General features: G+C 52.7%; 1 pseudogene; it reads left to right on the top strand.

Moving 5' to 3' along the window:
* Positions 1-9516: 9516 nt before the first annotated feature.
* Positions 9517-10389, top strand: LOC123048835 (zinc finger A20 and AN1 domain-containing stress-associated protein 9-like; annotated as a pseudogene).

Genomic DNA, 10389 nt, shown 5'->3' with positions numbered 1-10389 from the left:
CTGCTCTGCCGTTCGTAGAGGGGGCACACCTCGGAGCCCAAGAAGGGCGTCTACGCATGTCACAACACATTCACACATGCATCGGGACCCGTGCACTGTTTCGGTGGCATTGCTACACCCGGAAGGCCACCAGGAAGCCCAGTTGACCCGATGATCTAGCCCTTTGACTTTCACCGGACGGGCTTTGACTAGTGTACTCTTCCACCTGGTTGCGATTGGTCAGCCCATAGGAACATCCCCGAATAGAGCTAGACCCAACCCACCAATAGATTCCCTCCGGTTCTACCCGACGCGCATGATTCCCCCCTCCAAGTGACGGCGGCTCTGCCGTTCGTAGAGGGGGGCACACCTCGGAGCCTAAGAAGGGCGTCTACGCATGCAACATCACTTTCACACACGCTTCGGGACCGGTACGGTGTTTCGGTGGCATTGCTACACCTAGAAGGCCACCACGAAGCCCAGTTGACCCGATGATCTAGCCCTTTGACTTTCGCCAGACGGGCTTTGACCTGTGTACTCTTCCACCTGGTTGCGATTGGTCAGCCCATAGGAACATCCCCAAATAGGGCCGGACCGAACCCACCAATAGATTCCCTTTGGTTCTACCCGACACGCACGATTCCCCTCTCCAACTGACGGTGGCACTACCGTTCGTGGAGGGGGGAAACACCCCGGAGACCCAAGACGGGCGTCTACGCATGCAACATCACTTTCACACACGCATCAGGACCCGTGTGCTGCTTCGGTGGCATTGCTACAAGGCGGTGCGAGATTATGATAAAAAAGTCATTTAAAAGTTGTCCAAATCTATGGAAGTATCAATTATTTGTGATTTTTACTAAGTATAAGGACCTATATGCAAAATTACATGAGGTTACATTTTAACATACTCAAAAGTAAAAACAAACCAGATATTCATAATCTAGGGAAAATTATGCCCGAAATCCATATATAATTTGTGTATGTTTAAGTCTATATAAATTAGATTTAAATTAATCAAATCTAAATTTTTAAAAATATAAAATTAGAAATAAAAAACATATAACATATATATGCTGACGGCTTGGCCGTTGGCATATATAGCCCACAGATATGCCGACGGCCAGGCCGTCGGCGTAGATAGCGCACGTGTTTTCTGACAACTAAAAAAAGTGTACTAACTATGCCGACGGCCTCCGTCAGGGCCGTCGGCATAGTGGTGACGGCGTCAACTCTCCATCTGGTCCTGGGTCGGCGGGCCCACACGTGTGCCGACGGCGTATATATGCCGACGGTCCCCGTCCGTATAGTGGGAGAGATGCCGACGGCTAATCTACGCCGACGGCCCCCGTCGGCATAGACGAAGATTTGCCGACGGCTTCTGTACGCCTACGGTGTTTTCTCGGCCGTCGGCGTATCTCCATCTATGCCGACGGGGGTCGTCGGCATAGAGAACACCGTCGGCAGCGTCATTTATTCTGGTAGTGGTGTGGCACTTATCAGGGTAAACATAAAATTTATTTAAAGTGCACAATTCAAATATTAACTCTTTAGTTTTCATTATGGATCCACATATGTTCCACAAGATCATCAACTAGTTGCGTGTGCATCTGTTCATGTGGAAGATTTTTGATGCATCTGCAAAAAATTCATAGTATGATCTACATCTTGCTTTGGGAAGTGGATTTGTTCTTCAGGCTTCTCAAAGCTTAAAAAATTGCTCGGACAATTTTTCAAACTGCGGTCCCAGAAGAGCCGAACGTACCGCGGTGGCATCCAGAGCTAGGGGAGGGTCAACCCGGAGAGGGTGAAGGGAGAAGAGGAAAAGTGTTGATCCTGCAAAGTCAAGGGGGGGGGGGGGGGGGGGGGGATTTGCGCGTACATGTCTCCACACATGCGCCCCTGATATGAGCTAGATATATAAAGTGCCGGTCAACCCGAATATATAGAGCTGATTTGAGAAACATAGTTGTGTCATGATTTTGTGACCGGTCATTGACAAGACTGTCCGCCCAAATGTATAGTTGAGGATTCAGGCTGTGGATGCTCTATTTTCTGGCATGGACCTAGCTAGTAACCGATGATTAAAAGTTGCACGATGTCTCACCAAGGTCAGCAACTTGTATTTCTCAATCACTTCAATATTAAACATCCACGGTATTATTTTCTGAGCTGCATCCACGGCATATTGGTATTGAGAGGGTTTGCTAGAGCCACCATTGCATTATTCGCAAAAATGAAGAGCCACCATTGCATATTGTTTTTTGTTCTTCGTCTTTGTTTGTACCATTGAAAATGGTGGCGCTGATTGGCTAGCCTTCCAAGATTCTCGATATAGTTGGTGATGCCATAACATATTCAAGTTTGTAATGCTAGACAAGAGATCCTATCTTTGTGATCAGGGCATGACGGCATCTCAAACACCGTCTCCTAGAATGGGCACATTATTTATCTATAGGTTGGTTTCGACATGTGCACACTGCACAGGCGTGGATGTGGGGAGCTGGCCATCCAACCGCATCCCTTAAACGCATGCCTTGCTCCGTCAATTTTATTTCAAATGCATAAAAATATAACAAAATTAAACTTCTGTGTTCATAGCGCCCAGTTACAACGAGATGAATCTTTATAGTTTTTACATGCATGTGATCAGTTCGGCAGTCCTTGTAAAAGACGTATTTTTGCTCTGCCCGACTGGTTGTCTGAGCTTCCTCGCTCACTCTGCCACCGGTTACTCCTCACCATCCGCCTCCTTCTCAGTCATCTCCATCCAGATCGAGGAGCACTTCTGGCTCATGGATGTTATAGATATTTTGAAAATCCGTACCTCTCCAAGGAATAGACAAGACTTCATTGGCTGGTTTCTGAACCTCACGGTTAAATTGGCGTACAGGCTAGCTACAAAATCACATGATGATATTCATGCATGTGGTGCTAGCGGTTAAAGGCCGGATGGCGACCGGTCAATTTGGAATTCTATATGGAAGTCTCAGGTCCCTTTAAAGATGCGCATATTAGTATGGAAGGCGGCGCGCGGGGCATTAGCTACTAATTTGGGCAAGGTTCAACGTCATATATCAGCGCGCAGTTCATGTCCGGTATGTGGCAAGGAGAAACAGAGTAGCTTTCATGCCCTTATAACATGCAGGCATGCTTGGCGAGTCTGGGAATGTCTACGCAAGATTTGGTCATTACCTGATTATGCTCTACTAATTGAATCAAGGAAGGATTGGCTCTTGCAACTGCTATTAAAATGTTCAGAACATACTAGGGACTTGGTGATTATGACCATTTGGTGAATATGGGAGCTACCGAACAACATTACTCATGGACAGGGTGAGACCCCGGTTCATGCTACTGTTGACTATTTAGATAGCTATTACAAGTCGCTTCATTTGGCAAGAAAATTTACTACGGAAGAAATAATAAAAGTGAAGATGCCAATTTCGGAGGAAGGTCGTGTGGTTAGCAGTAAACAGTTGTCAACTCATGTACCATGCATGGCCTGCCCTCCAGCTGGTTGGGTGGCCCTTTCTGTTGATGGTTCGTTTTCGAGCCAGGATGGGCGCGCTTCTGCTGGAATGGTTCTATGATCGTTGTGGCATATAGGTACATCTTTCATTGCAACGACGCCTTTTCTATAATAAAAAAACTTTTGATCTATTCATCTTCAATCATGAAAGTACAACGAACATCAGAAATAATAAAAATTGCAACGGCGCCCTTGAAGCGGAATGCATGCAATCATGCAAGGCATGGCTTTGGCCATCCAACATTCAGACAAGTCGGTGATCGTCCAGTCGGATTCTTCGAATGCATTGGTAGCTCTAACCGGCGACACACTTTCCGGATCAGCCTACGGTCATCTTGACGCTGAGATTAAAGCTCACTTGGATGTTAGGGAGTTTGTTCCTTGTAAAATTGGTAGAGAGTATAATAGGGTAGCACATCTCTTGGCACATTATAGCCGTACCTAGTGTTGTACTGTGGTATGGTTGAACTCGAGTCCTCCATGTTGTGAAGAGTAGTTGGCCCGGATTGTAACCCTATAAATTTAAAATAAAATTTCCTTTCACCCGCAAAAAAAATCTATTTTGGATATCACAGAAGGAAGCCGAAAGGGCCACTGCGTGGCTTCAAAAGATCAACTGGAAGTTTCTAGAGCAAGCGGTCGAGGGGAAGATCAAGTAGTCGGATGACCAAAATTGAGTCAACGAGATGTACGTACCCTTGATCATGCAACGTCGCTAAAGCACCTTACGTGTGACACTACTCTAGTCTAGGGTGTTGAGATGTAGATACATATGTGTATTTATTGTACAACAAGCCCTCCTCCTTCCATGTATAGTTGAGGACGTGGCTATCCTTTGTACTTATATATACGTGCATATTGCACCCGATCAATATATCGTGAGTTGCATAACCTTCTACATGGTATCAGCCTTCCTCCGATCCTCTACCCTAGCCGCGTCGCCGTCGCTTCCCAGCCGCCGCCGCTAGTTCCCTCGCACGCCCGCGCCGCCGACTACTCGCCGCCGCCGTGCCACCTTCCCCACTGCTTCCGCTCCCGCCCCCGCGATCACCTCGCGCCTCTCCCACCCCTAGCCACTACAAACCCTAACCCGCCCGGCCGCCCCTAACCCTAGCTCCTGCCATGTCGGGATCCAACCTCTCCGACCGGTCCGCCGCCTCTACTCCTCCGGTCGTGAAGCCGCCGAATCCCTTCGACTCTTCCGCCGGCTCCACCGCCGCCACTCTTCCCGATCCTGCCTACATCCGTGATGTTCCCATCGAACGTCGCGTTCCGGTCATCCTCTCCCACAACGAGGCGAATTTTTATGCTTGGAAGACATACTTCAATCTCCTCTTCCGTGAGTATAACCTGCAGGACCACATCGACGGCACAGCCAACCTCTTCGTCCTGAACCGTGACGCTGACTGGCTAGCGATCGACGCCACCATCATCAGGTGGCTCTTCCTCACCGTGTCCAAGGACATCTTCCACACCGTCGTTCGCGACAAGGATGATGCATGCACGGTGTGGAACAAGATCGTCGGCCTCTTCACCGACAACAAGCTCCAACGGATAGTCTTCCTGCAGCAGGAGTTCTTCGGGTGCCATCAAAACGACTCCTCCGTCGACGCCTTCTGCATGCGTCTCAAGACTCTCTCCGACGAGCTCAATGACATCGGCTTCAAGGTGGGCGACGAGTTGCTCCTCTCCACCCTCACCGCCGGCCTCAATGAGGATCTTGGCAATGCCGCCTCCAACCTCACCCTCATGGCGAACCCTACCTACGAGCGGGCGGTGGCTTATCTTCGTCTCGAGGAACGCCGGTTGAAGCATCTTCGCTCCCGTGCCGTTCATACCGCCTTCGCCGCTGGCTACTCGCGCGGTGGCCCCGCGCCCTCAGGCGCGCCTCCCGGCTTCCCAGCGCCGTACCAGGCGCCCCGGCCACCGGCGCCTTCCGCGCCGCAAGGCGCCTACGGCGCCCCCTACCAGCAGCGGCCACCGGCTCCTCCTGCGGCTCTTCCTCAACAACCGCCGCAGCAGCAGCGCCAGAGGCGCCGCGGCCGCGGCAAAGGCCAGACGCAGCAGCAACAGCCGCGCCCCGGGCCTGTCCAGCAGCAGCCGACGCCGCCTTGGGGGGTGGACACAACCCCTGGACAGGGTTTGTGCACGCCTACACCATGCCCATGCCCCGCCCACCCGCTCCGAGCCTCCTTGGGCCCGGTCCCTCCAGCCATAAGGCATTCTTCGCCGGTCCGCAACCCGGTCCGGTCGCTCCACCGGCCTACTACTCTCCTGCTCCGGTTGGCTATGGCGGGCCAACCACCAACACAGGCGTGACCGGCTCCTCCGGCTATCCCGCGCCGGTCTCTTATGATCCGGCCCTACTTGCTGCTCTTCATCAGCAGCCTCCGACCGGGGCTTATTCCGGCGGTGGCGATTGGTTTATGGACACCGGTGCATCTTCGCACATGGCCGCTTACCCGGGTAACCTCTCTTCTGCGTCTCCTATTCACACTTCTTCTCGTATCATTGTCGGTAATGGTGCTGGTCTCCCTATCACTCATATTGGTTCTACCAGTTTTCCTTCGAACTCTAGACCACTTTATCTCAATAATGTTCTTGTGTCTCCTGAACTCATTCAGAATCTAGTCTGTGTTCGTAAACTTTCTCGAGATAACTCTGTAACTATGGAATTTGACGAAGTTGGTTTTTCTGTTAAGGACGCCCTCACCCGGATGGTTCTTCACCGCTGTGACAGTCCCGGCGATACATACTCCGTCCAGCCTCCATCATCTTCACATGCTGGACCAGTTGCACTCTCCGCCGGCGTTGATCTTTGGCACGCCCGTCTCGGTCATCCTAGCTCCACCGCTCTTCGTCACATTATTAGGGATTTTTCTTTTACATGTAATAAAACGGATGCGCACTCTTGTCACGCATGCCGTCTGGGCAAACATGTTCGCCTTCCCTTTAGTGCTTCATCCACGGTTGCGTCGTTACCTTTGAGTTAATCCATAGTGATGTCTGGACCTCTCCTGTTGCTAGTAATACTGGATTCTCATATTATCTTGTTATTTTGGATGACTACTCTCACTTTGTGTGGACCTTTCCATTACGTAAGAAGTCCGAAGTTGCTGCCACTCTTACGGCCTTCTACTCTTACGTGTCTACGCAATTTGGTCGTCCCATTCTAGCTTTGCAAACTGACAACGGAAAAGAATTCGACAACACCACCATCCGCAATCTTCTCTCCACACATGGCACTGTTTTTCGTCTTACCTGTCCATATACTTCACAGCAGAATGGTCGGGCGGAACGCATTCTTCGCACTCTTAACGATTGCGTCCGTACCCTCCTCTTCCACGCATACATGCCACCTCGCTTCTGGCCCAACGCTCTCGCTACTGCCACCCTACTCATTAACCTTCGTCCCTGTCGCACCCGGTGAAACTTTACACCTCACCACCTCCTTTTCGGGTCTCCTCCTTCATACGACGGTCTTCGTATTTTCGGTTGTCTTTGTTATCCTAGTATTGCCGCCACCTCTCCTCATAAACTTGCCCCTCGTTCCCTTCCGTGTGTCTTCCTCGGTTACCCGGCTAACACCAAGGGCTATAGATGCTATGATCCGGTTTCCCACCGTGTCATCACATCCCGACATGTTTATTTCGACGAGTTGTGTTTTCCTTTTAAACAGGAATAGCAGGCGGCTTCTTCATCGGCGCCCGGCCCCTCTTTGGCCGACCCTGTCCGCCCTGGCTTTGCCCCACGGCGTAGGGCGCCCCCTGGACGCACGGCACTCCGGTTCCTGCCCGCTGCTTCGCCAGGCTCACCGACCTACGAGCCGGCCTCCACGTCGGCCTCCCCGGCTGCTTCATCGTCGGGCCCCGCGCCGGCCTCTCCAGCTGCTTCATCGCCGGGCGCCACGCAGGCTTCTGAGCCGGCCTCTCCGGCCTCTTCTTCGCGGGCTTCAGCGCCAGCCTCGCCGGTCTTGCCGGCTGTTGTGCCAGCTCGCCCGCCGGGATCGCCCGCTTCTCCCCCGACTTCTTCGCAGCCAGGCGTGTCGCCGGCTTCTTCACCGCCGGGTTTGGCGCCGGCCCCGGTGTCTGCTGTTGTGCCACCACCCGCTGGCCCTGTCACTCGGTCGCGCCTGGGTGTCCATCGGCCTAGCACTCGCTACCCTCCGGATGAGTACACCTGCGTGGCTTCGACGTCTTCCTCGTCACCGTCACCCCTGCCGACCTCCGCCCGTTCCGCGCTTCGTGATCCCATGTGGTTCGCCGCGATGAAGGAGGAATTTGACGCATTGCAACGCAATCACACTTGGCAGCTCGTTCCCCGTCCCCCTCGGGCCAACATCATCACCGGGAAGTGGGTGTTCAAGCACAAGTTTCATCCGGATGGTACTCTTGACCGACACAAGGCCCGTTGGGTCGTTCGGGGTTTTCGTCAACGAGCAGGAGTTGACTTCACAGACACTTTCGCCCCGGTTGTCAAACCCGGGACGATTCGGACTGTCCTTCAGCTAGCGGTCTCTCGCTCCTGGCCTGTGCATCAGATGGATGTTTCGAATGCTTTTCTTCATGGGCATCTTGAGGAACAGGTGTTCTGTCAGCAGCCGACTGGGTTCGTGGATGAGTCTTCTCCGGATCATGTGTGCTTGCTTCTCGATCTCTGTACGGGCTCAAGCAAGCTCCTCGCGCGTGGTACCAGCGCATCGCAGCATTTCTTACTCAGCTTGGCTTCCGCTCCACTCGCTCCGATGCTTCACTATTTGTCTACCACCAGGGTGATGCTACTGCTTTTCTGCTGCTTTATGTCGACGACATCATCTTGACAGCATGCTCGACTGCCCTTCTTCGACAGCTCACGGATCGTCTTCGTGCTGAGTTTGCCATTAAGGACTTAGGTCCTCTGCACTATTTCCTCGGGATCGAGGTTATTCGTCGAGCAGATGGCTTCTTTCTTCATCAGCGGAAGTATGCTCATGAGCTTCTGGACCGTGCCGGGATGCTTAATTGCAAACCGGCTGCCACACCTGTCGATACGAAGGCCAAGCTCTCTGCCACAGATGGTTCTCCTGCTTCAGATGCTCCATTCTACAGGTCGATTGTTGGTGCTCTTCAGTACCTCACTCTTACTCGTCCGGAGCTCCAGTACGCTGTTCAGCAGGTGTGCCTTCATATGCATGCTCCCCGTGATGCTCACTGGACCGCAGTCAAGCGCATTCTGCGCTATATCCGTGGCACCTTGGATCTTGGGCTGTCACTTCAGGCTTCATCATCTATGGATCTGACGGCTTATTCTGACGCCGATTGGGCCGGCCGCCCTGACACGCGCCGCTCGACCTCTGGTTATTGCGTCTATCTTGGACCATCACTTATCTCCTGGTCGTCCAAGCGGCAGCCCGTTGTCTCCCGATCCAGTGCTGAAGCGGAGTACCGCGCCGTTGCCAACGTCGTCGCCGAGTGTTCCTGGCTTCGTCAGCTTCTGCATGAGCTCTTGTCTCCGGTTGACAAGGCCACGATTGTCTACTGTGACAATGTTTCTGCGGTCTACCTCTCTGCCAACCCGGTTCATCATCGACGCGCCAAGCACATTGAGATTGATATCCATTTTGTTCGAGAACAGGTAGCTCTTCGTCATGTACGCGTGCTGCATGTCCCTACGTCTCAACAATTTGCTGACATCATGACAAAGGGCTTGTCTACCGCGTCTTTCGAGGAGTTCCGATCCAGTCTTTGCGTCGACCATGGTGCCGCTTCGACTGCGGGGGGGTGTTGAGATGTAGATACATATGTGTATTTCTTGTACAACAAGCCCTCCTCCTTCCATGTATAGTTGAGGACGTGGCTACCCTTTATACTTATATATACGTGCATATTGCACCCGATCAATATATCGTGAGTTGCATAACCTTCTACATAGGGTATTATCGGAGGAGGTCTGGCAACTGCTTCCCTTCGGATAGGGATTACTGTTAAGGAAGCCGAAAAGGTCACTGCGTCTGCGTGGCTTCAAAGATCAACCGGAAGGTTCTAGAGCACGCCTCGGAGTTCTTCTGGTCACGCCTGGCCGACCTTTATAAGCCCCTCGGGGCCTCGTCAACAAAGCACCCACGCACGGCGGCAACCAACAAACGCGAGATTCACCGGCTCCCGTAATACACGAACGCGAGACGATCGATCCTCGATCGTTTCCTTCTCGATCGGATCAGCGGCGATACATGGCGCACGGGCAGGAGTCGTCGGCGCAGGCCGCCGACGGGGGCGGCGCGCCGCTGTGCGCGAACGGCTGCGGGTTCTCGGGAGCGCGGCGACCAAGAGCATGTGCTCAAAGTGCTACCGCGACCACCTCAAGGCCACAGGTGTGGCTGCCCCCGTCGTCGAGGGGAAGATCAAGGCCGACGACCTCATCCTGGCCTTCAAGACGTCGGTGAGCCTGCAGGACTCTGCAGCTGCCGCTGCTGCTGATGCGGCACCGGCGGCCGATGCGCCAGCGAAGAAGGCGGCTCCAACCAGGTGCATGGCGTGCAAGAAGAAGGTCGGGCTGCTGGGATATTCGCGTGCCGCTGCGGTGGAACCTTCTGCTCGCTGCACCGCTATGTCGACGGGCACGCGTGCGTCTTCGACTACAAGAAGGTCGGCCGTGAGCAGATCGCGCAGCAGAACCCTCTCGTCATGCCGTCCAAGCTCGACAAGATTTGAAGATCGAACAGCAGAACCCTCCCGATGTACAGTTTTAGTTTACTCGTTGGTTTTACTAGAACTTTCAAGCACTAGCTCCATAAGTTGAAGAGGGTCAACCTCGATCTTTTTTGTTCATAGTGAGGTATTGCTGTGTACCCATCATGTTATTCGATTAGTCATCCATGTATGTGTCTTGTTATTTTTTTT

This window comes from Triticum aestivum, chromosome 2D (assembly GCF_018294505.1).
Source record: "Triticum aestivum cultivar Chinese Spring chromosome 2D, IWGSC CS RefSeq v2.1, whole genome shotgun sequence".
NCBI classification, from domain to species: Eukaryota; Viridiplantae; Streptophyta; class Magnoliopsida; order Poales; family Poaceae; genus Triticum; species Triticum aestivum.
Note: the sequence above shows the minus strand (reverse complement) of the source record. Positions and strands in the feature narration are given on the sequence as shown.